This window comes from Cyprinus carpio, chromosome B23 (assembly GCF_018340385.1).
Source record: "Cyprinus carpio isolate SPL01 chromosome B23, ASM1834038v1, whole genome shotgun sequence".
Classification (NCBI taxonomy): Eukaryota; Metazoa; Chordata; class Actinopteri; order Cypriniformes; family Cyprinidae; genus Cyprinus; species Cyprinus carpio.
This window is the reverse complement of record NC_056619.1, coordinates 22,709,857-22,735,435: the sequence shown is the minus strand read 5'-3', so window position 1 is coordinate 22,735,435 and position 25,579 is coordinate 22,709,857. Positions and strand designations below refer to the sequence as shown.

General features: G+C 34.5%; 1 long non-coding RNA gene across 1 annotated transcript in view; it reads left to right on the top strand.

The window, feature by feature from the left end:
- Positions 1-22,950, top strand: part of LOC122141978 — a 52,846-nt gene extending 29,896 nt beyond the window's left edge. The window contains exons 3-4 of the long non-coding RNA XR_006158255.1: positions 22,471-22,521; positions 22,689-22,950. This is a non-coding gene — a long non-coding RNA (uncharacterized LOC122141978). The remainder of the gene's footprint in view (positions 1-22,470; positions 22,522-22,688) is intronic.
- The last annotated feature ends 2,629 nt before the right edge of the window (positions 22,951-25,579 follow it).

Genomic DNA, 25,579 nt, shown 5'->3' with positions numbered 1-25,579 from the left:
TTTCCAAATACGGAATACTGCTTTGAATACCAATAATATAAATCATTTCAGGTGCATTTGAGATCATTAACCCCCCAATTTAAAAAAAGACTATTAATACTGAGTTTTGATGTGACTTCTACAGTAATTGACAGCAACATATGATCCCAAATAATTCAAGAACTGTACATTTGAATGTCAGTCAGTCAATCAATCAATCAAGTAACAAATGTACTTTTGCTGATAAACATTTGCATGGGCACAAAAAAAAAAAAAAAAAAAAAAAAAAAAATTATAATCTCATTTGAAAAAAAATGTCTAATGCTCACATTTATCAAAACATTTAATTTATTTATGTGATGAAAACTGAATTTACAGTCTCATTACTCCAGTCTTCAGCATCACATAATCCTTCCTTTCAGGACTCTTTGATGAATAGAAAGTTCAAAAGAACATTTGTATCAAATACATTTTTACTGTCACTTTTGATTGATTTAATACATCCTTAATAAATAAAAATATTACATAAAAAAAAAGATTTTTCTCGCCATTGAGTTTTTTCACACTTAAACTGGTATGTTTTTTTCATATTATTTTCTTCCACTGTATTTTGTCAGTTCTTCACAGTAATTTCTAAGAAATAATAAAGCTCTCTCCCCCTAATATAACCAGCAACCACCTAGCAAGCAGCAAATCATAATTCATAACTGTATTTTAACCAAAATCTATTACCTACAAAGCAATAACCCCTCCTATAAAACTTCAACAGACTGCAGTATTTAAAGCTAACGCCTAGTTGTTTACAAGTAGCTAGAGTGACTTTTTTCTTCAGGAATCTGTCAACAAGTCACTTTCCTTTCAAAGCAGGCAAGCAGAACTGTCGGCTCATCACCCTTCAATTAAACCCGTGACCACCTGAAAATCTTCGATTGACATTTCCTCCCCTGATTGTGTCTCATCCATTTTTTAATTGCGCTCATTCTCTCTCGGCCGTTCCCATGAGGTGGGTGGACTGCAGTGGTGGCCACTGTCATTCGTCAGGGATGACAGGAGCGAGAGACAGAGAGAGAGAGAAAGAGAGAGAGAGAGAGTGGCACCATGCCACTTCCAAAGCGAGTGCTGATGTGTCAGTCTTATCACACAGCCGAGCGCTCTGGAGGCGACATCCTCCACTGAATCAGTGACATTTCACGGACGGTGCAAATCTATCCGTCTTTGTCAAGCGTCCCTTCATCCTCGCACAAGCACACATCGTTTTCGCATTCCAGGAGTTAGCATATTGATCACGGCAGAGTCGCTGAAGTGTGGAAGCCATTTTTTCCCCCTCTTTTTTTGGGCTAAAATGGACACCTTTAGTCTAGTGGTCACTGTCGGTTTCCGGTGAGGTGCGTTTTAATCCCGCTGCGTGGGTGGTCTGGGTCACAGGTGTCACAGCGTGTTGGTATGCTGAATGGAGGAAAGCTTTTTTTATTCAAAGGCCTTTTCTCTTTATTCAAAGCCTGCTCTAGACGCAATGTTTTCCTGACTTCATGTGGAACGCTGAGCTGAGTGAATGGAAAAGTTTTTCGAACTTCGTAACTATTGTACATGCCCAACACGGATGAAGAACACCTTGAGGTCAGGACTGAACTCTCTCTCTCTCAAGAAAAGAGTTTTAATTAGTGTCTTGTTTAACTTTTGTCAAGTAAAATTTCTATGGTATCAAAATTGTGATATAAAAAAGATCTTATTTAAAGCAAAAAATAACTGTATTGTGATATATATTGTAACTGTGAAATAAAATGACTCATATTGATATAAGATTATGGTCATATCTCCTACCCCTAATAATAACTAATAAATTAAACTGAATTAAATTTAGTGTGTGTATGTGTGTGTGTATATATATATATATATATATATATATATATACATACATACATACAATAAGGTTCCATTATTTTAGGGTAATACATTAGTTAACATTCTGATAACACTGACTGACACTCACTGACACCAATGTTATAATTTTTGTTTTCTTTGTGCACAAAAAGTATTCTTGTAGCTTCATAATATTGGGGTTGAGCCACTGATGTCACATGGACTGTTTTAACAATGTCCTTACAACCTTTCTGGGCCTTGAACATGTCAGTTCCCTTGCTGTCTATGCAGGGTCAGAAAGCTCTCGGATTTCATAAAAAATATCTGAATTTGTGTTCTGAAGATCAACAAAGGTCTTGTGGGTTTGGAACGACATGAGGATGAGTATTTAATGACAAATTTTTCATTATTGGGTGAACTATCCCTTTAAACCCTTGTTGTATCCTTTATTTTTAAGAGTGAAGGTAGTTTTTGCTTGAATGCATACTTGAAAGCCCAAATTATGGTTTGTGAACAGTGGATCTCAGATTTACAGCTCATTTGCCATGTGTGCAACTAAGCCAGTGTTGTCTGCCTGCTTTGCCTTAATGATATCTTGGCACATGTAATCAATATAACCAAGACACCACATTTAACCATCCCGCCTCATGCTGAAAACCAAGTTATCGCTTGTCACGTTCAGCAAACTATTATTCCTACACTCAAATTACAATTTACATTTAAATTACATTCTGATTATTTCTAAATTATTCATAACTTAAGAAAAAGATAATGGGTTTTTAGTTGTTTCTTAACTACATTTTTTTGCTAAATAATTACAGGCTTATTATATGATCGCGAGTTCCATGCTGTGCATTTTAAATTATTTAGCTTCAAAATTAAACTATCAGAATGCAAGTTCCACACCGTAATGCTGTCTGCTACTTTTAGCCACAAAGCAGATCTCCCCCACAAATTACAGCTAAAAATGGAACTGCAACATATTGATTGGTTATTCCATTAATTAGATTATGTCTCAGGAGAGGAAATCTGTCCTAAAATTAGCATGTTTCATGCTCAGCTGCCGTCTCGGGCTGATATTCGCTCTGATAAAGCAGCACGGGGGTTTGCAACATCTGTACTCTGTAATGTTGGGGTTAACTTGTGCAGTGATTGCATATGCAAAATCCACCGCCAGGTGTGACACTGACACAGCTGCTGACACGCACGCTGCGATATACCCCGAGCAAGACAAAGCCAGGGAACACGAGGAATGAAAAGCACCCTGCTTGGTTGCAGTTGGGCTATGTGTGAGTCCCATGCGAAAAGCGTGAATGAGAGGCCTGCAAATCGATAGGGACAGGGGATGTGGTGTCTGGCAAATCCAGTGGCGTCTGACATGTTCTCTGTGTAATCTCCTTCATTGTGCTGCGAGAGGGAAGATTATCCTCCGCTGACTGGCTGCTAAAAGGTTCCTCGCTCTCAGAACGCTTCCAGAAGGGCGATGGAACGGCGTGCAAAACCTCGCGTTCTTCCCCTCCTTCCCTGTCAAAGTCCGGATTATGCCGGGAAATTATCCCCTCTGCCTCTCAATAAAAGCTATTCTTATACGCCCTCGCCTTTCACGCAATATCATTGGATTTGTGACACCGGATCTCTGTTTGGATTCGCCTCTAATTTCGACAGGTTGCAAAGCAAGAGTGGGATTAGTAGGACTCTTGAGGCACTTCTAGCATTTTGTACTCAATAAAAGAGAGCATGTTAAACCAAGTACAAAAAGATATATATATTCTAGAGCAATATATATTGGGTGGGTTTAGGTGCTGTATACAAATTATACATAATTTTACTTCTTTTTTTTTTTTTATTATAGCCAGGGGTGCACATAAGTGGTCCGCATGTCCGCATGCACGACCAAAATAAGAAATGCGCTGTGCACATAAGTTCAGGCAGGGTGTTTGCCTACCAACATGGTTGACAGCTGTTAATGCACAATTACCATTTTAGATCAGCAAATTGTACTATATAAGATTTCTGTTCAAACTGAAAGCATAAATCTAGGCTGCCTGCTACCGTTTTTAAGGTACAATGCAAAACTGTGACATTTCATTCACTGACACTCTACAGTCGGCAGCGCTAAACCCGGAAGTGCATACTGCCGCCAACCTGCCAAAATAAAAGCTTGCTGATTTTCAGTTTGAAAATAATGAAAGTTCAAATTGAAATAATAATAATAATAATAATAATAATAATAATAATAATAATAATAATAATAATAATAATAATAATAATAATAATAGCATTTTACATTTAAGTTTACTATAAAATAATTGTATTTGTATTTAATACTCACTTTTTATTTTAAAATAAAATAGTATTGTCACACTTTATTATCAGAATCAAAATCAGAATTATTATCAGAATCAGAATCAGAATCTTCTGTCACTATTATTAATTTATTTTTGTAGTTATATTTGATGCGTCACACTATGTGCTGTGTGAGGACCAAACCAAATCTCCAGGTTCTCATATGAGAACCAGGCTGAAAAAATTATGTTTCACCCCTGATTATAGCATTAAATATCTATTTTATTACTTTAAATTTATGTATTTATAGTATGTTACTTTATAGTTTTTTTTTTATAGCATTAAATAAAACATTTTAAAATTATTTTTATTCCTTTAGTTTACTATTTGTCCTTTTATTCCTTTAATTCATATTTTAAATTATTTTAATTTCATTTATAATATGTTATTTTATAATTATTTTATTATACCATTAAATAAAATATTATTTAAACATTGTTTTGGTTTTTATCTTATTTAGGTTTTTAGGGATTAGCAGGAATCTTGATCTTGAAGTTCTTCTAGCATCGTTAAACTACTGTAAATTATTTACTATATATATATATATATATATATATATATATATATATATATATATAGATATATATATATATATATATACCTTTTCTTTATTATACCAGTAAATAAAATATTTTCAAATGATTTTATTTTTTTACTATTATAAATTACATAATTATTATTAAAAAAAATGATGAATATGTTAAATGTACTCAATAACTGAAAAATTGTTACAGGAGTGGGATTCTAGCATTGTGCTCAGCACTACAAAAGTGAGAAAATGTAATATATATATATATATTTACTTATGTATTAATTCAGTGGTCCCATCGTATAAAACATATCTTCAATGTACAACCCAACAATTAATTCATCTTTAGATGTGCTTATTATCAATCTTTACGCCTAAAAAAACAACATTATTTTCCAGTGGACTGGCAGTCAATGAGAAAAGAGCTTGCTATTTCTGCATGTGCTGGTCAGTGGGTAGACTCTCTGTGGTCTGTGGGTGTGTTGTTTGACCTGGTCTGGTGATCTGGTCTTCTTTCACTCAAAAGAAAACACTGCAGGAGACACAGTGACCTGTACTTTTTGTAAAAAAATAAAAATAAAAATAATGCAAAATACAGGGTTGTGGCTGGTAATTTGTCTCAATTCACCCTGCATATGGTTAAATTTATAATTATTATTAATTTCTTTTTTTTCTTGAGTGACTGTGATATTGTTAATGTGTTTTGCACTGGATTATGGGAACAGGCCTGTCTCTAGGTGGTTTGATCTCTGTGTATGTGTGAGTGTGTTCATATCATACCCATGTGTGTGTGTGTATGTGTGTGCTCTTCCAGACAGTCAGACAGTCACCTTCAAGTCTCTCCTTCCTGGACAGAGTGTCACTCTAAACCAAAGCAGAATGGGACACTGATGGACTGTGTGTTGTCATGTATCATTTTGATTGCAGTGTTCTGTCAGTGTTGGTGTGTTTGTGTACAGTATGTGTGTGACTAGCCATTGATAATACTAGGGCACTTGTCAATATACTGTATGTCTCTTTTCCATACAATAAAATAAAATGGTCACCAAGGGATATTATACATACAAAAAAGCCATGTAATATGCTAAAATCAAATCTTTTTTTTTACATAATAAATAACATATCTATCTATCTATCTATCTATCTATCTATCTATCTATCTATCTATCTATCTATCTATCTATCTATCTATCTATCTATCTATCTATCTATCTATCTATCTATCTATCTATCTATCTATACATACACACATACACACACACACACACACTGTATATATATTTTCAATATTATTATATTTTGAAAATAGAATATATGTATTTTATTTAATATATAATAAAAATAGAAAAATCTGAAGTTTAATCACCATAATTTTTCATTTTTAAACCTTGCATTTTTATTTTTTTCCCATTTAAATTTTTTTAAATATACACATTGATCAGCCCTATATCTTCTCCATCATTCTCCCCAAAAGTCTCATAATTATATATATTAGTATTATATTATATTAAATATAAGTTAAATAATTATATAATGAATCAAAATATGGATATAAAATATAAAGTAAATGACAGAATTTTTATTTCTGTGTGAATTGTTACATTTATTTTTTTTATTAAATAAAACATTCCTTTTTATTTATTTTGATTTATTTTATTTGTGCTCCTTAATGCCTTTTAAACTCAAAAATTGTATTACTGGTTACACATTGCGAATACACAAAAATATGTATTGTATATAGTAAATTCATCATCCCCATATCTTCTACATAACCGACCCCCCCAATCTCTATAATAAAACAAAATATAGGGGGGGGGGGGGGGAATAACAGTCCTTTATTGGAACACAAGAATGAGCAAATAATGACAGTATTTCCTTTTCTGGTTGAACTGTTACATATCTACTTTATTATTTTTGGGGTCTGATGGGTACTTTAGGCCGTGTGGCTCTGCTTGTATAGCGGCAGGCGTCATGCGTTAATAAACCCGGGTCTAGTTCCCTCGCCTGCCCTGGGAGATCGCTTACATCAAAGCACCAATCAAAAACTGGTGCAGATATAATTTGTCATCAGGGATTTCCTGCTGGAGAATTATAGAGAAGATACAGGGCCGATCAATACTATGGATTTTCACTGCAGTGGCTGATTGTCCAATTGCTGTGAAACATGTGGAAGGATAAAAGGCCACGCCTGCCAGTCTCCAGCAGACTGCCGACTCAGCATAAGGCCTGTCAGATTCCTCTGGGCCGCACTGATAGAAAATGATCACGCCGAGGTGTCCGAGCCCTATTTAACGCGCTCTTCACTGGCTCACTTTGAGGAAGCATCGCTCAGTATCGGTGTCTCGGACAAGGTCTCAGGCTCCTAGATTGAGAAAGAGAGAGAAACGGATGCTTCGGAGCACAATCTCTCCTTTTAGTGAGACGTCTGACTGCATTAGAGGAGCTGCACGCTGAACGGGTCAAATCCCAGACAAAACTGACCCTTGCGTTTAACTCCGTCTTCATAAATCCCTAATCTTGCACTCCAGACAGCCCAACGCTGGAGGAACACGACATTTTATAGATTTGTTTGGATGTGGTTGACATAAGAAGTAAAAACATTTCACTTCCCGTGGACATCCAGCCGTGGTATTTGGAGGTCTGTGCTAATGCTGATGGGCTGACAGCTCATATTCAAAGGGACTGAAGGGTAGTAAGAAATGACAGCCATGCTGCGCTGCCTTATTTCAGAAGCTTCTGGAGATCCGAGTCTCAATGAGCATTTATTTCACACGCCAGGGTCCACGCGCTGGTAAAGCGTGTTGACGTATTCCCGCTGGTCGCTAAAGTACACGCGACTTCAGGAGAAAGCATCGAGCAATAACAGTGCACTTGTGTACGGGACCGGCCCGTTCTGTGGGGGCCATATGTCCACACGCTGATCTATAAAACAATTAGCACATAAAATTAAAACAAATATTTCACTATTACAGTTTTTAATTTAATTGTTAATTTAATTTGAACTTCATTATTAATTGTATTAATTTTTGTATTTATCACTTTCATTTTAATTTTAGCTAACATTTTTGTACTTGTATTGTGTAAGATATTTTTATTAGTTATCGCTTTGCTATATCGTTTTCATATAATTAAGTTTGGTATTTTCCACTTTCATTTTAATTTTAGGTAAAGTTTTGGTAACTGTTGCGTTTTTGTCATTTTTATTACTTGTTTTTATTTTTTAATGTTTATATTTTTATTTAAGGTTTAGTTAATTTAGTACATCACATTTGGAAACTAGCTGAATTACTTTTTTTTAATGCATTTTATTTCAGTTAAAATGTATTTTATTAGAAGTAACATTTTTTTTCTTTTTATGGTTTTAGTTTTAGTTAACTATAGTAACCCTGTGTCCACTGGCTTTTCAAAGTTGCAAATAAAGATTATTGGAGTATATTTTACCAGAAAATACTGTTTCAGTTTTTCTGCTTCAAAATCTCACATTTAATTCAACGTGTTACTTGTCAATACTTTGTAATTGTTTGTAAAATTCACTAGTAATTTCTTGCAAATTGTATCTACCCCAAATTTATTTCAGTGTACAAACATTTCAGTGTTTTATTTAATTTCTTTATATTTTATACATATTTTAAGTTGTGGTCCATGTGTTTAATTTACATACTTTTATTTATAAATTTTTTCCCCCAGATTCCTGCATGTAATTTTAAGTGCACATTTTTTATAGTATGAATTTAGATGTATTTACATGGAAGGTCTTACACTAAATAAACATTCATACACTACAATTTTTCAACACTGTCTTTTATGAAAAAACAAAATTGGTGTAAAAACATATTTTACTTAGAAATTGCTAGTAGTAGATTTCACAATTATTGAGAAACGGCAAGTAACACATTGACATTTATAATATTTTCATGTAAAACAGACTCCAATAATCTTTGTTTTATTTACAACTTCTAAAAATCTTATAGAGTGCAATCACATCGCAATGGACTTTTAATACTATAATTTTTTTTTTTTAACTAGGATTTTCATAGTCTCGCCTCGGGCCCCACAACCCCACGGGCCGGCCCTGTTTGTGTGTGTAAGAAAGTCTGGACATTTCCAGACCTCTTAGGCTCGTCTTATGCGATGCTCCCTGACAGGCCAATATCAAAGAGCTCTATGAGAAGGCAGAGTGCCAAGCGATGAAGATGACGAGCCCAGACTCTCACAGACTGGCCCTGCAGGCAGACACAGAGGAAATGAACTGACCACTGTATACAGGAAGAGCAGTGGAAAGCCCTAAACAGGCTTCAACAGAACAGATTCACCCTGACAGGCTTCCCATTTCAATTTAAATGTAGTCTCTGACCGGTTTTAGTCATGGATAGCAACTTAAACTTTGACTTGTTGGTACAAAGAAACATGTCATCTCATGAAACCTGTCAGCAGTCATGCCCAAGTTATACTTCACCCAAAATCAAATCAGAGAAAAGGAAATAATAGTCTGCATCAAGTCAAGGAAGGTTGTTTTTGGACCACTTCAATTTTCTTTTGCATTTAGTTATTTGAATGTCCCTCAAAATTCATTATTATAATATAAAAATAAATAAATAAATAAAATCTGATTCTCATTTTAATATTAAAATATATACACAATATTATTTAAGTACCAATATTATTTTAGTATTATTGAGAAAATAATTTTGTATTTATTCTGAATTTGATTATATTTGTGTATTCTTTATTTTCACTGCTATTTTTTTTTTAAATTTTGATTAAGAATTTTTATTTAAATTTTTAATCTTGTTTGTTCATCAAGTTAAAATGAAAATGAGAAATTTTGCTATTATCTGAAATAAAATAAGTTTACTTTTTGTATTATTTTATTTCAGTTCATGTTTACTTAATTTCAAGCAACAAAATTTTTTATGGTTTTAGTTTAGTTAGCTATAATAATAACAACCTTGTTTAGTCTAATACATGTAATAACATTTACATTGTTATTATAACAATGTACTGAAATCATTTTAATTGTAATACAGTGTAAAGTTACTATGTTAATACATAAGACAAAAATGGGAATTGTATGAATTATTATGAATTATTACTACTACTACTACTAATAGGCAAATTAATTGTCATGACAATTGTCAAAATAAGGTCAAAAATCTTTATGATCCTAAAATTAGGTTTTATTTTCTTATTTCTATGCGAAATATAGTTTTCTAACTCTTTCTTTTAATTTTGGGCTGAAATAAGACCAGAACATGTTTATGATACAAGGTCATATAAAGCAATTGCTGGAAAACTTGGAAATATCAGGGAATTTCAAAAAGTGTTATTTGGTCATGCAGAAAAAGTCATGGAAATCTATCCATTTTTTTCTCAGTCAGACTCAGCTCGAAAGTATTTCTTGAGATAGAAATGACTCTCTATATAGTGAAGTCAAAACAGCTGTAACAAACATGTTAGAAATTTATAGGTCAGAAAAAGCGATGAACCCTGTTACGAATCACACCAAAAACGACAAACACGCAGTCATATCTTACACATCCCTACAGCTCCTTACAGCAAACATTACAGATTTTCTTTCCACATGATGACATTTCTGTCAGAACATAACAGTAATAGTTTCTGTAAAGCTGCATGACTTCAACACTACACGTCGACCCTCAGCGCTGCACATTATCCTCTCAGAATAACGCACGAGCCAAACCGACAGCGGCCCGCGGTGTCGGCGTGCGTCACGTGGCATCTGGAAGCGTCGATGATTCTGGAGCCGTTAGAAAAGGCTGGAGCCATTAGTTTCATCATCATTTGTGAGAGGTTGAGTGTTCTGGTGTGATGTTATCTTTCTCGGTGCTGGAGGAGGACATATGGGGGAGCGATGACCCGAGTATATACGCCTGATAAAAATAGCTCAGCTGCTGTGAATATGCTCCGTGAGAGCAGTTCTGGGATTGGGAGTCGGTGATGGAGGTGCCGTCATTGAGCTGAAGTCTGCGGTGCTGAGCGGCACCTGTTTACATTCAGTTGGCTTTTTTTATCCAGTCTCAGGTGCATATTTGACATGTTTTTTGTGGAATGAGACAAATGTGGGGTTTGCTAAAGATTGCTCATGTCATATGGCAAAATTGAATGTCCTGGATAACTTACGTAGGCACTGATTAAAGAAATAGTTTACCCAAAAATGAAAACTTATTTGGAGAAATGTAGAATTACCTCACTTGCTCACCAGTGGATCCTCTGCAGTGAATGGGTGCCGTCAGATAGAGTCCAAACAGCTGATAAAAACTTCACAAAATAAAGTTATCCACACCACTCCAGTCCATCAGTTAACGTCTTGTGATGTGAAAAGCTGTGTGTTTGTGAGAAACAAATCCATCATTAAGCCAGGACTCCTGTTGCCTCTCACATCAAAATCCACCCACATATTTGTTTAGAGCTGTTTTGGCTTAGCACCATTAACAAATGGTGCTTGATCTGTGCAGATTTCTCTTCTGATTCTGACAAGGTGACTTTTTCACAGGAGAAAGTGATATCATAGAGGTATTTTAGCTGGAAGCAACAGTTTGAAAATAAAACGTCTTAATAATGGATTTGTTTCTTATAAACACACAGCTTTTCTTTTCACAAGACGTTAATCGATAGACTGGAGTGGTATGAATTACTCTCATTCTGACGGCACCCATTCACTGCAGAGGATCCATTGGTGAACAAGTAATACTAAATTTCTCCAAATCTGATAAAGAAACAAACTCATCTACATCTTGTACATGCTGAAGGTGAGTACATTTTCAGCAAAATTTTATTTTTTTGTGTGAACTATTCCTTTAACTGTGTTTGTTACATTTAAAAATGTTTATAGTAGCTTGTTTATACAACATACACAAGTCATTATTTAGCATTCCTTTTATGTTATGATCAACTTAGCTCTGGAGAATCAGTAGTCCATGACCTCTTTTGCCAGCAATATCAAACCCAAGACACTCCAATTTGTTGCTTTTTCTTTTCCTGGTAAAACATAAAACATTAAAGCTTTAAAGTACATTAATATGATGCTATATTAATATGATGTCAATAATTCAAAACAAACTCCTGGTCAACACTGTCATTTGTGACCACAGTATATATGGCATAATAGACATATTATATAATTATATTGACAAGCAACATACAGTGCGCAGAGGAAAAAAATATATCAAAAAGAAGCATTTGAGTTATGAGAATATTCATTAATGTGTAAACTGCATTCAATGCAATGATTTCTACAACAACAACATTATACAAAAAAACTCAAAATACTGAAATGTGTTTAAAAACATTTTTTACTGAATACATTTTAATATAGTTGTTTGTGATCAGTAAGGTTTTTTAAAATTATTGCACATTAAATTGCAAAAATATTACAAATTATTTCCTTTTTTTTTTTTTTTTTTTTAAATACATTTTTATATTTATCAAAGAGTCTTGAAAAAAAATATTACAGTCTCCAAAAAAATATAAAGCAGCATAACTGTTTTTAACAATAATAATAATCAGAAATGTTTCTTAAGCAGCAAATCAGCATATTACAATGATTTCTGAAGATCATGTGACACTGAAGACTGGAGTAATGATGCTGAAAATTCACCTTTGATCACAGGAATATGAGACATTTTAAAATATATTCACACAGAATGCAGTTATTTTAAATTGTAATATTTGTAGTGCTGTCAAACAATTAATCGCAAAGTTTTTGTTTACATAATATATGCGTGTGTACTGTGTATATATAAATTCAAACACATGCATGTATATATTTAAGAAAAATATGTTATGTTTATATATTAAATATATTTATGTATAATAAAAAATATAAGAATATAAATATACAGTGGTGTGAAAAAGTTTTGTTTTTTTTGAAATTTTTGCATATTTGTTACACTTAAAAGATTCAGACCATCAAACTAATTTTGATATTACACAAAGGTAACCCGAGTAAATACAAACTGCAGTTTTGAAATAATGATTTCATTTATTAAGGGAGAAAAGCTGTCCAAATCTGCCTGGCCCTACGTGAAAAAGTAATGGCTTTCTAATAACTGGTTGTGCCACCCTTTGCAGTAACAACTGAAATCAAGTGTTTGTGATAACTGACAATGAGTCTTTCACATTGCTGTGGAGGAATTTTGGCCCACTCTTATTGCAGAATTGTTGTAATTCAGCCACATTGGAGGGTTTTCGAGCATGAATGGGTTGTTTAAGGTCATGCCACAGCATCTCAATCAGATTTAAGTCTGGACTTTGACTTGGCCAATCCAAAACCTTGATTTAGCTTTTCTTGAGCCATTCAGAGGTGGACTTGCTGCTGTGTTTGGGATTATTGTCCTGCTGCATAACCCAAGTGAACTTGAGATTGAGGTCACAAACTGACGGCCGGACATTCTCCTTCAGGATTTTAGAGTGCAGAATTTATGCTTCAATCAATTATGGCTAAGCAGCCCCAGACCATCACACTACCACCACCATGTTTTGATGTTTAAATTATGGTTTTTTAGTGTTATTATGTTTTTTTTTTGAGATGGTTTTATGGTTTTACACAAATTGTAAGAAGTTCAACTTTTGTCTCATCAGTCCACAGAATTGCCCAAAAGTCTTGGGGATAATCAAGATATTTTTTGGCAAATGTGAGACGAGCCTTTGTGCTCTTTTTGGTCAGCAGTGGCTTTTGCCTTGGAACTCTCCCATGGATGCAGTTTTTGCCCAGTCTCTTTCTTAGTGTTGAATCTTGAATACTGAGCTTAATTGAGGCAAATGAGGCCTGCAGTTCTTTATATGTTGTTCTGGGCTCTTTTATGACCTGCTGGATGAGTCGTTGTTGTGCTCTTGGAGTAATTTTGGTAGGCCGGCCACTCCTGGGAAGGTTCACCACTGTTCCAAGTTTTCTCCATTTGTGGATAATGGCTCTGACCATGGTTCAGTGGAGTCCCAAAACCTTAGAGATGGCTTTAAAACCCTTTCCAGACTGATACATGTCAACTATTTTGTTTCTCATCTGTTCTTGAATTTCTTTAGATCATGACATGATGTGTTGCTCTTTAAGGATGCTTCATTTTGTCAGACAGCTTCTATTTAAGTGACTTCTTGATTCAGCAGATCTGGCAGTACTCAATCCTGGGTTTGGCTAGTGAAATTTAACTCCGCTTTCTAAAATAATGTGGTTAATCACAGTTCTTTCATGATTTAACTGGAGGGGGGAAATACAATTTTCACGTAGGGCCAGGTAGGTTTGGACAGATTTTTTCCCTTAATAAATGAAATCATCATTTAAAAACTGCATTTTGTATTTACTTGCATTATCTTTGTGTAATTTAAAAATTTGTTTCATGATCTGAATCTTTTAAATGTGACAAATATAAAAAAAACAAAAAAAAAAAACAGGAAGGGGGCAAAAAGCTTTTCACGGCACTGTATAAATGTATATACATGTAAATATTAAAATATATATACTCTATGTGTGTGTATTTATATATACATAAATATACACACTACACATACATATATTATGTAAACAAAAGCTTTTATTTTGGATGCGTTTAATCGCGGTTAATTGTTTGACAGCACTAAATATTTCAAAATATTACTGTTTTTACTACATTTTCAGTCAAATAAATGCAGACGTGGTGCATTAAGAGACTATCAAAAACATTTGAAAAAATGTTTTTATTAGCCTTAGAAAATTATACTTGGTAATTATGAGACATTATTAATTGCCAGCTACAGTACTTCTATAATGTGACATGTCCATGATGGTCAACAAGAAAAAAACAAAACAAAACAAAAAAACAACGAACTGAAAAATAAAGTAATTTCAGAGGCAGAGAAATGTATTACATTTTGATTAACGATTACAAAAACTGCTTCCTTTAGAATAACATGCACCAGTAAATCACTAAGAAATTAGACCAGAAATGTCTATTAAGAAAGCAAATAGTGCCAATTTTGATTTCCTGCAGACCTTCGGGTCAAATCAAGTTCAAATGTAATCCGTAGGTCACAAACTAATAGCCATCATTCATATACATGAAGCAAATGAGTACAACAGCGTGTTTGAGGCCGAATGAGTGTATGAAGATTCATGCGAAGAGAGAATGTGTGTGTGTGTGTGTGTGTGTGAAGCCATGTCTGTTTGATTATGCAGCTCTAGCTGTGAAACAGCATATGAAGGACTCATACTCGACACAACAGCGTGCTATATTGCAACAGCCATTCTCTAATGATAGAGATATTGAGGGCTGTAATTGTTATTATTGCCAAACCCAAATTGAAACTCATAACCTGCCTGACTCCAGCTATCAGTTGTCATTAAGTAAGAAAACAGACGTCTCAGCGGCGTGGCCTCGGTGCCGCGAGCTGTCTGTTGACACACAAAGTAATTGAAGAGGGAGTCGAGCTGTTTGAGCGCACTCAAAAGGAGAAGAAATGAGCACTTGATCAGAGCGTTTTTATGTCTATAGAGATGATTTGATTTCACGTAACGTCTGTTTTATAGCCCACCAAGCCATTAATTTGCATGGAGGCGAGTCAAAATGTGACATTTTTATTTAGGCGCTTTCGCCGTGTTTGGAGAACAATTGACTAGTGGTTTTTTGTGCTGTCAGTTTCGGTGGCATGTCGTCTCATTATATCAGGCCTTACAGAGATGCTTAGGAGGTGCTCAAACACACACACACACTCAGAGTACAATAACAGTGTTGCCGAAGGTCAATGCTGAGTTCTTTTGCTGTGGATTAGTACCAGCAGGTGAGTGGGATGTTTATTTTACACAAGGCATTATAGGATTTTATAGCATAGAACAAGTTGTAGCATCTCCACACCAGGGTTATCATAGTTAAAACGGTTACATTTTACAATAATTGTCGATTTGGATAAATGCATCTGCTAAATGAATAAATGTAAATGCAATAAGGTAACGTTATTTAAGATGAACTAACAATCTAAAGCATTTAATCTTAGTTGATGTCAGTTTCAATATTTACTAATGCATTATTAAAGGGATACTCCACCCTAAAATGAAAATTTTGTCATTAATCACTTACCCCCATGTTGTTCCAAACCCGTAAAAGCTCTGTTCATCTTCGGAACACAATTTAAGATATTTTGGATGAAAACCGGGAGGCCTGTGACTGTCCCATAGCTTTGATTTAGAAGAAAACAGTGCATCCTTGTGGCGTGGATGATACAGAAGAGCATACGGTGATATGGAGAGACACAGAGGAGGCCGTTGAAAAAGGAATTGTTGAATAAAGTTGTTATTTTTGTTTTCTTTGCTTACAAAAAGTGTTCCCGTCGCTTCATATAATCCAGATTACATGTCTGATGGCAGATGGAGTATTCTGATGACGACTTTCATACCTTTTATGAACCTTGACACTGTTATTTACTTGGCAGTCTATGGGACAGTCACAGGCCTCCAGGTTTTAATCCAAAATATCTTAAATTGTGTTCCGAAGATGAACTGAGCTTTTACGGGTTTGGAACGACATGGGGGTAAGTGATTAATGACAAAATTATCTTTTTGGGGTGGAGTAACCCTTTAAAATCAAAAGTCCTGAGGTAACAAACTAAAATTGAAAAGGTGTATGTTTATTGACTAACAAAAAGTATTATAAGTAGTGTAACAAATGTATTGCTCATTGTTAGTTAATGCATTAACTGATGCTAACAAATGGGACTAAAACTATCAAATTAAAACTAAAACCATAAAACCATTTTTTGTAATCTGAAATAAAATGAATGTAATCTTAAAATAAAATAAAAAACGTACATTTATTTTATTACAGCATGTTTAACTCATTTAGTTTAATTCAAGGGTAATATATATATATATATATATATATATATTTATATTATATATATATATATATATATTATATATAATATATAATATGGATATATATATATATAATATCTATATATATATATATATATATATATAAGAAAATTTCTAAATAAATGGAAGAGAAAATATCTATTTCACAATAATAACAAAAATATCATAGTATATTATAATAATACTGCTCAATACTTATTTTTTGTATAATTCCTTTGAGGATCTTCTACTTTAAAAAATATAGAGATATAAAAATAAAAAATAGACATTCCAAAAAATAAATACAAAATACAAAAAATAACCTGTGCCATCAGCCATATTAACAATATTTATATTATCTTGGCATCGCCCTAAAAATTTGAGAAACTGAAAGCCTTTCATTGCATATTGGACATATTATTGACTATTACCTACATTGGCAACATTGTAACAAAGATAGAACCTCATAAGTGAGCAATTTGTAATGTTTTCCATAGGCAACAACTCACAAATAGCACTTGGATGGCATGATTTGATTCCAATACAGTTTGACATCACCATGTTGCTAAGCTTACAATCAGCTATATATAATACATCCATGTGTACTTATATTAATATAAATGATTATTAATTTAATACAACTTGTCATTTAAAAGCAATAAACTTAGGGATAAATGCCTGTTGTGATGATCACAATAAAGGTCATTATTTTTTATAAATATGCTATTATAATTTTTGTTTATATTTTGAATTCAATTTTATTTGTATATGTTCTGTTTGCAGTTTAATTTGAAAGTTTAAGCATTTTGTTCTTTTGTCACCAAAGCAGCTGACTGGAGTCTGAAACAGCCAGTAATAGTTTAGCATAGCAGTCATATTCAGTCAGCGTGTTTGATTGTAGCCCCCCACCTGCCTGCATTAAGACCCCGTTTGAGTGTGAAATCACTCGCTGTAAGAGTTTTTGGCATTTATTATGTTTTATCACACGAGTCTTTCTCTGATATCAATTTACAAGCTTTAGGCGCAGCCTAAAAGGAAGCGATATGCCATCAAAACGGGCTGCTAAAAATGAGCTAGCTTCGAAAAACAGTTAATATGTAAAGTTATGGAAGTTATAAAAGTGATAAAAAGGTTATTTGAGCTTTCAATATTTTGCTCCACTTTCGTCTTTTATATCAGAAATTCATCATTTTCAAATTAAGAGACACCTTGTGTGTGAAAAGCACACTGTTAGCGTCTGCGGTATGACAGTAGTTGAGACGCACATGCTTGAAAGTGATTTAGCGAGTGCTCAGGTGTGATGATATTTCTCAAATATATAGTTAATATGACTGGATTTTTAAAATGAAACAGTACTCTGCTTGTTAAATGTTAGTAGCACTGCTCATTTTTGGCAAGTAAAACTTTTATATCAAAAGAAAATAAGCTTTGTAGATTTGTTGCAGCATAGGCATGTCACAATTTCTACAAAAATATGAAGCAGCACAACTTTTTTCCACATTGATGATAAGAAATGCAGCAAAACAGCATATTAGAATGATTTCTGAAGAATCATGTGACACTGAATACTGGAGTAATGCTGCTGAAAATTCAGCTTTGCCTCAGGAATAAATTATATTTTAAAATATATTAATGTAGAAAACAGTTATTTTAAACTGTAATAATATTTCACAATTTTACAGTTTTGCTGTATTTTAAATGCAGGATTGGTGTGCATAAGGCACTTTTTTCAGAGACATCAACACGTAGAAATAAATTCTGAAACAGCTAGTGAAAATACCTATTTGCGTATTCATTATTTAATGCAAAAAAAAAAAAAAAACAACAACACAGATATTGATTACATTTTGAAATATATTACAATAGAAAAAAGTACAAAAAAAAATTAAATACAAATATTTTTGCTGTATTTTTAAACAAATAAATGCAGTTTTTATTCAATTTAAGGAAAATGTTTAACTGAAATTTTAAATTATTATTTTAAGAATTCTTAGTATTTGTATCAAAATGTATGCAAGAACCCCGTTGACTAACATTATAATTGGACCTCAGACCAATGCTTAAAGGTGCTGTAAGTTTTTGACTCTACTAAAGCATAAAAATACCATAATATGTTTGCAGATATTTAAGAAACATGCTTAGTTAACATATTTGTTTATCTGAAAAACAATGCTACAGTCAGTTATTCTCCTTTGAAAATTTGTGTTCCGGGATGGAATGTCTGTGTTTGTTTTGGTTTGTGAAACCCACCCACTGCCAATTTACCCAATTGTATTTCAGCCCCCCCGGGTTGCCAGTTGGTGGAAAATTCCTGTTAGTGTCATCAATCTGGCAACCTGCGTGTGCATCAAGTCTGAGGAGGAGGGGGCAGGTGAAAAAAAAACCCTCTCCAATATTTTGAATTTGGACTGCAATACCTAGTTCAACTGCTCGGTGTCAATCCAACTTACAGCACCTTTAAGTTTAATATTCAGGGCCAAGAGTATAGTAAGAGAAATAATAGTGATGCTTGCAAAAATCAAAGCTTTGTGCTGCCTGTAGCAGACATGACAGGTCGGGGAGGGGCCCTTAACCTAGCCTGTGAGCCCGAGCCAAGTGGCGGCTCTTAAGGTGAGGGGCCGAGGTGCCGGAGAAGTAATTTAATCACAGGCTCTACCCAATTCCCCGGGCGGGTGAGTTTAAGAAAGGTTATGGCAGGAAAGCGGCCTGAGCCACCCCTTCCCAATTACAAGCGGTGCAGCAGAACATCACGGAGCTGTGCGTGGGGTGACAGTCATTTAGCGGCACCTCATCTGAGGGGAAGGAAGTCGCAGATGCTTGATAAGGGTGTAAAAAATGATTTGCCAGGACCTGTTAGAAACCACTGCACACAGACCAGAGTCCCACATAACCTGTCTATTTACGAACTTTTCTATCTATCTATCTATCTATCTATCTATCTATCTATCTATCTATCTATCTATCTATCTATCTATCTATCTATCTATTCGATATCTATCTATCTATCTATCTAGATTTTGGAAAATAATCTAATCTATATATATATAAAGTTTCGAAGTCTTCAGTATGATTAGGGCCGTAACACTGTTACTGCTTGGTAAAATCAATGTGCTGCTTTAAGTACGTTCATATTATATAATTTTTTCAAACAAGTGCGTAGAAGTCAACCGGTATTCCAGGCGGTAAAATACACGTTTTATGGAGGGGTTCCCAAACCGATTAGGGCTAAATGATTTTTGGAGTTAATATTTTTTGATTTATATGAAGTTTGGTTATTTGGTTTTGAATTGAAGAAGCGCTGGTTTTGGGATAGGTGCGTGTCATCAAAGTACTGTGAGAGCTATGAGAGAGCGGACGTCTCCTTATGCTTTCTCTGGCCGAACTCTGATGTCATACACCAGATTTTTCTTCAAGTCCAGTCGAACACACCTCTTTACTCTTGCATGTCACATGACCAAGGATAATCGCAGCCTCTGTGATTGAAAAATCGTGTTTTTTCATATCGCGATATTATCGCAAATGCAATTAATCGCTCAGCCCCAACATCTATCCATCCACCTATTATCTATCTTCTGTCTATGAAAGTTTTTAGCTATCCATCCATCTATGAATTTTCAAGCTATCTATCCATCTGTAGGTCTATCCATCTACCTGTTATCAATCAATCAATCAATCAATCAATCTGTCCATCAATCTATCTGTCTATCCATCTATCATCTGTGAAATTTTTGATCAATCAATCCGTCTATCAATCTATCTGTCTAAGAATTTTTCAATCTTTCTGTCTGGTATCTATCTATAGATCTTTCTATAGATCTACTGTATTTCCTGAAGCTTTCAGTATATGCTCTCATTTCTATCGACACACTCTTGTTCCCTTCCTGTTTAAACAGTTCACTCTTTCTCCATCTGTCCATCGCAGTATACTTTTTTTTTCATCTCTCCTTCTCAGTCCATCCTATCTACTCTTCCCTCCCTCGTTTCTTTCCCTCCTCTCTCTCTCTCTCTCTCTCTCTCTCTCTCTCTCTCTCTCTCTCGCCCTCCCTCCTTCCTGCCCTGGGGCCACGTGACGGCCCTGCATGATTATTGGCGCAATCACTCATGTAACAGCCTGCCCAGCTTTCGGTGGGGCCTCCTGTATTTGTCACTGTCACTTCCCCAAGTGCTCCGCCATTGTCTTGGAAATTGTATGTGTAAGGCAAGAGATGCCTGTGACCCACTTCGACAAGGGAGCCGGCGACGTGAGGGCGCTCATCGCCGCGGAGGGGAAGAAAAAGCTAAAAAAAAAAAAAAAAAAAAACTGAAAGGGAGGAAAAAAACAGCAGTTTGATGTGTCCTATTATGTGTCCCAGCTAGAGCCATAAATAATTGTGACAAGTTTTTTGTTGCGCGTGAAAGTCCTTGACTCTGCCTCCTGTTCCAGCGCCTCCTCTCTGGCGCTGAGATGCTGCCAAACTCCCCCCACCCGCTCCCAGATGATAGATGGCACGGCGAAGCAAATGACAACGGGATAGATTTTTAGTTTGTGCTTTGGAAGGGATCAGTAATGGTGCTTTGCTGTACAAAGCAATAAATGGGAAGGACGAGTGAGGGAGAGGCAGAACGAGAGGAAGAAGAGAAGGAGGGGGGTAAAGATTCATTGCTGCAGTCTGAGAGGGTTGGAAATGATAATCACTGACATGTGAATTACTAAATATGGACTTTTGGGCATTTTAGCAAAGTTTTTGTACTGGACTGGACAACGAAGGATGAATTGGCAATTTTTCTTTGGCAGGAAACACCCAAGGAAGTGGAGATGTTGCCTGCCACGCCAGTTTTCCTGTGCAGTTCATTAGAACGTGTTTTGTGGCTTAGCGGACAGCGCATGCGCTGTACAACATTGAGCCATGGGGCTCAAGTGGACGATGCATGTTTGAATCTCTAACATTTCCCGACCTCTTTCTGTACTTTATATATATATATATATATATTATATATATATATATATATATATATATCTATATATATAAGGGGGACAAAAAGGGGTTTTCAGAATCAGAATCAGAAAGAGCTTTATTGCCATGTGTGGCAAGCAATAAAATTAAATACATTTATTTTTATTTTATAATGTTTATTTCAAGCAATAAAATAAATAAATAAATAAATAAACAAATAAATACATTTTAATAGAGCTCCATACATCATACATTTTTACCTTGATTTACAGAAGACACTTACTAAAACATTTTTCAGTGTAAACTATTTCAGGCATATTTAGAACAAGGATCATTGGATGACATTAGATGAATCTATTTAAGGATCACAAGTGTAGCCCCCAAAAACTAATTAATTGAAAATGTAAACCTTTACCAAGCTTTGCCACCATCTTTCAAAACACTAGATTTTAGATATTTGTCTGCACAGTTTTTAATCATTTGTTTTAATTTAGTATGATCACTTTTTCTTTTAGACTTTTTATATACAGGTCATAATAAGGGTTTCATTGTTACATATTTATATCTATTATGCTGAATGACGATAGGGCATCATTTCCCCATATTTTGACATTTTATTTTCACAAACGTTATTTGAAACATTAGACACTTCCATTTAATATGCTTTCAATGTATATAATTAATGTTCTAATATATATTTTATATAATTATAAATATACAATTTATATTAAATGTTAATATATATTTATAATTTATTCAATTTTTATTATTATAACAATTAAATGACATGCACACATTTTATAACTTTATTAGCAGTATACAATGGCTTTTATGTTTCTTTGATAGCTATATATATATATAGCTATATATATTTCTTGATAGCTATAGCTATATATATATATATATATATATATATATGCATGTATGTATATGTGTGTGTGTTTCAAAACATGCTCACCTCACCACAGTTATATGTTCCACAGCACTTGCTCGTCTTCACTGCCGGTGACATTATGTGGAAAAATCAAAGCGAAGTAAGCTTGCATATTCATCAAGATAATTACAATACACATACATATGCGTTGAACTTTACATAATGAAAATGGACAGGAGTGAAAGCAGCCCCCGCACTCATTACAAATGGATGTGACTTTTACCTGGTTAGCACTCTGGTAATGAAGTGCCATCATCTTGTCCACAGCTGTGTGATGGATACGTGGGCCTGGTTAAAATACCCTCTGCAGATCCTCATCGCCAATTAGATGGCTGATAGATGGCATTATCAGTCACGTTAATGAGCACGGACTGACACGCGTGCCTGCTGTGGTCACCTGGCCTACGTGCCCCCGGTACCATGCCGCACCACATTTACCAGTTCCCATCCAGCTGGGCACGTTAAACATTGATAGGCCAAAAATGTGATCCTGCTTCCATGAGGTCTAGTATAGAACATTCAGATCAACCCAAACTCTGTTTTATAGTGAATTTACTTCCAAAGTATGCATCACTAGCACTTAAACAGGGTACAAATTAGAAGCAGAAATATTCTATAAACCTATATATATATATATATATATATATACATACACTATATATATATATATAATACACACACATATGCTCATGCATGTCCAAAATTCTCTTTCAATTTATTTATTTATTTATTTTTTATTTTTTTTGAGGATGATTTAATTAACAGATTTCAGAACTTTTTTTCTGGGGGAAAAATCGATGCATTCAATTCAATTTATTTTTCATTCATTGAAAATTACCCCCATGTTGTTCCAAACCCGTAAAAACTTCTCTTCGGAACACAATTTAAGATATTTTGGATGAAAACCGGGAGGCCTGTGACTGTCCCATAGACTGCCAATTAAAGCCCTATTCTCATGGGATTAGTATTATCTGGGGAGCTTGTGTGATTTTGAAATGACCCCCCCACATCTGAATTTTGTCTGGTGCAATCGCACGGGATAAGCGAAACCTGTGATTTTACTCAAATTTACTGACTTATCTCCAAGGCTTTGAGATTCCCGTTCTATGGTCCGGTTAGATGGATTTTAAAAAAAGAAACTAATATCGTGTGCTGTGTCATTTACATTCCACCAAGTTAAAATAATATCTCAAGCTTTATGCTTGATTTATTTGTAACACATCAACACATCAACCTCAAAACCTTTTCAGCTTTCTCTTTCTGCAAATCGTATGGTGTAGTGAATATAACAGCACCCAAAATACAAACACACACTACAACGCAGCTCAATTTTTTTCGAAAGATGGATAAAAAGGCGCACAGGAAACAAAAACGTTAAAAAATTATATACGACCTACCAAATGCTTGCCAAATTACAGACATGGCTGTTTCGCACGGGATAAAGATCATAGACAACCTCTGCAATTATTACAAATGACTGGAGGTCACCAGGTAACACTAATCCTGTGCAAAGAGGGCTTAAGTTATACTCTTCATATCACCATATGCACTTCTGTATCAGCAGCGCCACAAGGATGCGCGGCTGATACAGAAGAGCATATGCAGCATATGTATGGAGAGACACAGAGGAGACTGTTGACAAAGGAATTGTTGAATAAAGTCATTCTTTTTGTTTTCTTCACTTACAAAAAGTATTGTCGTCGCTTCATAATGTTACGGTTGAACCACTAATGGCAGATGGAGTATTCTGATGATGTCTTTTTTATACTTTTCTGGACCTTGACAGTGTTTTTTACTTGTTTTTATCCAAAATATCTTAAATTGTGTTCTGAAGACGAACTAAGCTTTTACGGGTTTGGAACGACATGGGTGTAAGTGATTAATGACAAAATTTTAATTTTGGGGTGGAGTATCCCTTAAATGTGTGTATCTATGAATCTACTAAAGTTAACTTAGCCTGGAAATTAGTCATAGCATGACAAATGAGTAGGGCAATTTTAATTAAAATACATATACAGTATATACATGAAATGGACATAGGCCTAGGTGGTATACAAATGAATAACTAACATAAGTCAGTTTGAAAATGTGTTTTAAGCTTATTTTCTTTCTCACAGTGCCGTAGTTGAGTCATACACTATGTTAAGGTATAACCCAAAATGCCATTGAACATTCAATGTGAAACAACTATATTGCCATTGAACATTCAATGTGAAACAACTATATAATGATAATGTTTTCATGTTCGTGTTTTGATACGTTTTTTACTCTCAAAGTTCGTTTACAATTACGGCCTATGCTCTCAATGCAAATGCAGCTTGAACCCGTATGAAGTAGCTTCTTCATCTTCTTCAAACGGCAAACGATGTTTTGAATCGTTTACTTGCAGTTCGTTTACAAACAGCACGTGCAGCTTGAAATTTTTTTGTTGTTTGTTTTTTTATGTATTAAGATAAAGTTTTTACAGAGAGAGAAACTGAATAATTAAGACAGAATCGCAAACCGATTCAGAATGTTTAGCTTGACCGATTCATTATGAAGAATCGGCTCAAAAGAATGATTCATTCGCGAATCGAACATCGATGCTCCTGTTCTGATTCCCAAACAGCTGACAAGGTATTGGACACGACCCATTTAGCGTAAAGATTTTAGTCTATTATTATGTGTAAACTCAGTTTTACAGAATATTTAAGTATTTAAAAGACATGTTCGTTGACTTGAACTGGCGCGTAAAATTTAAAACATGCGTTTCTTGACTTGAAATGGCCAGTAATATTTACAAAAATGTTTTTATTTCCATCCCTGCCTTTTTCTTTCAACTCTTGTTGCCATATTTATGAGTTATGGTTATGTTATGACTTTGACCATTAAAAGCAGTCCTTAGATGCCTTCACGCTTATAAAAATTTAAAAATATTTGTACAGACATTAAAATATTATATTTATGCTGTAAATCACAGTTTTTATATTCAGTTTTATTGCCTATAGTTTTCAACAGCAAAAGTTAATTTTCATGACTAGATTAGAATCACATGATGGAAATATTGCATTTAAATTGATTACTTGACTTGCACTTGAGGGTCTGACATCCACCTTTAGTGCAATGAACAACAGGCCGTGACTGTTTCCTGATTGGAAATATGTTTACATGATAATAGC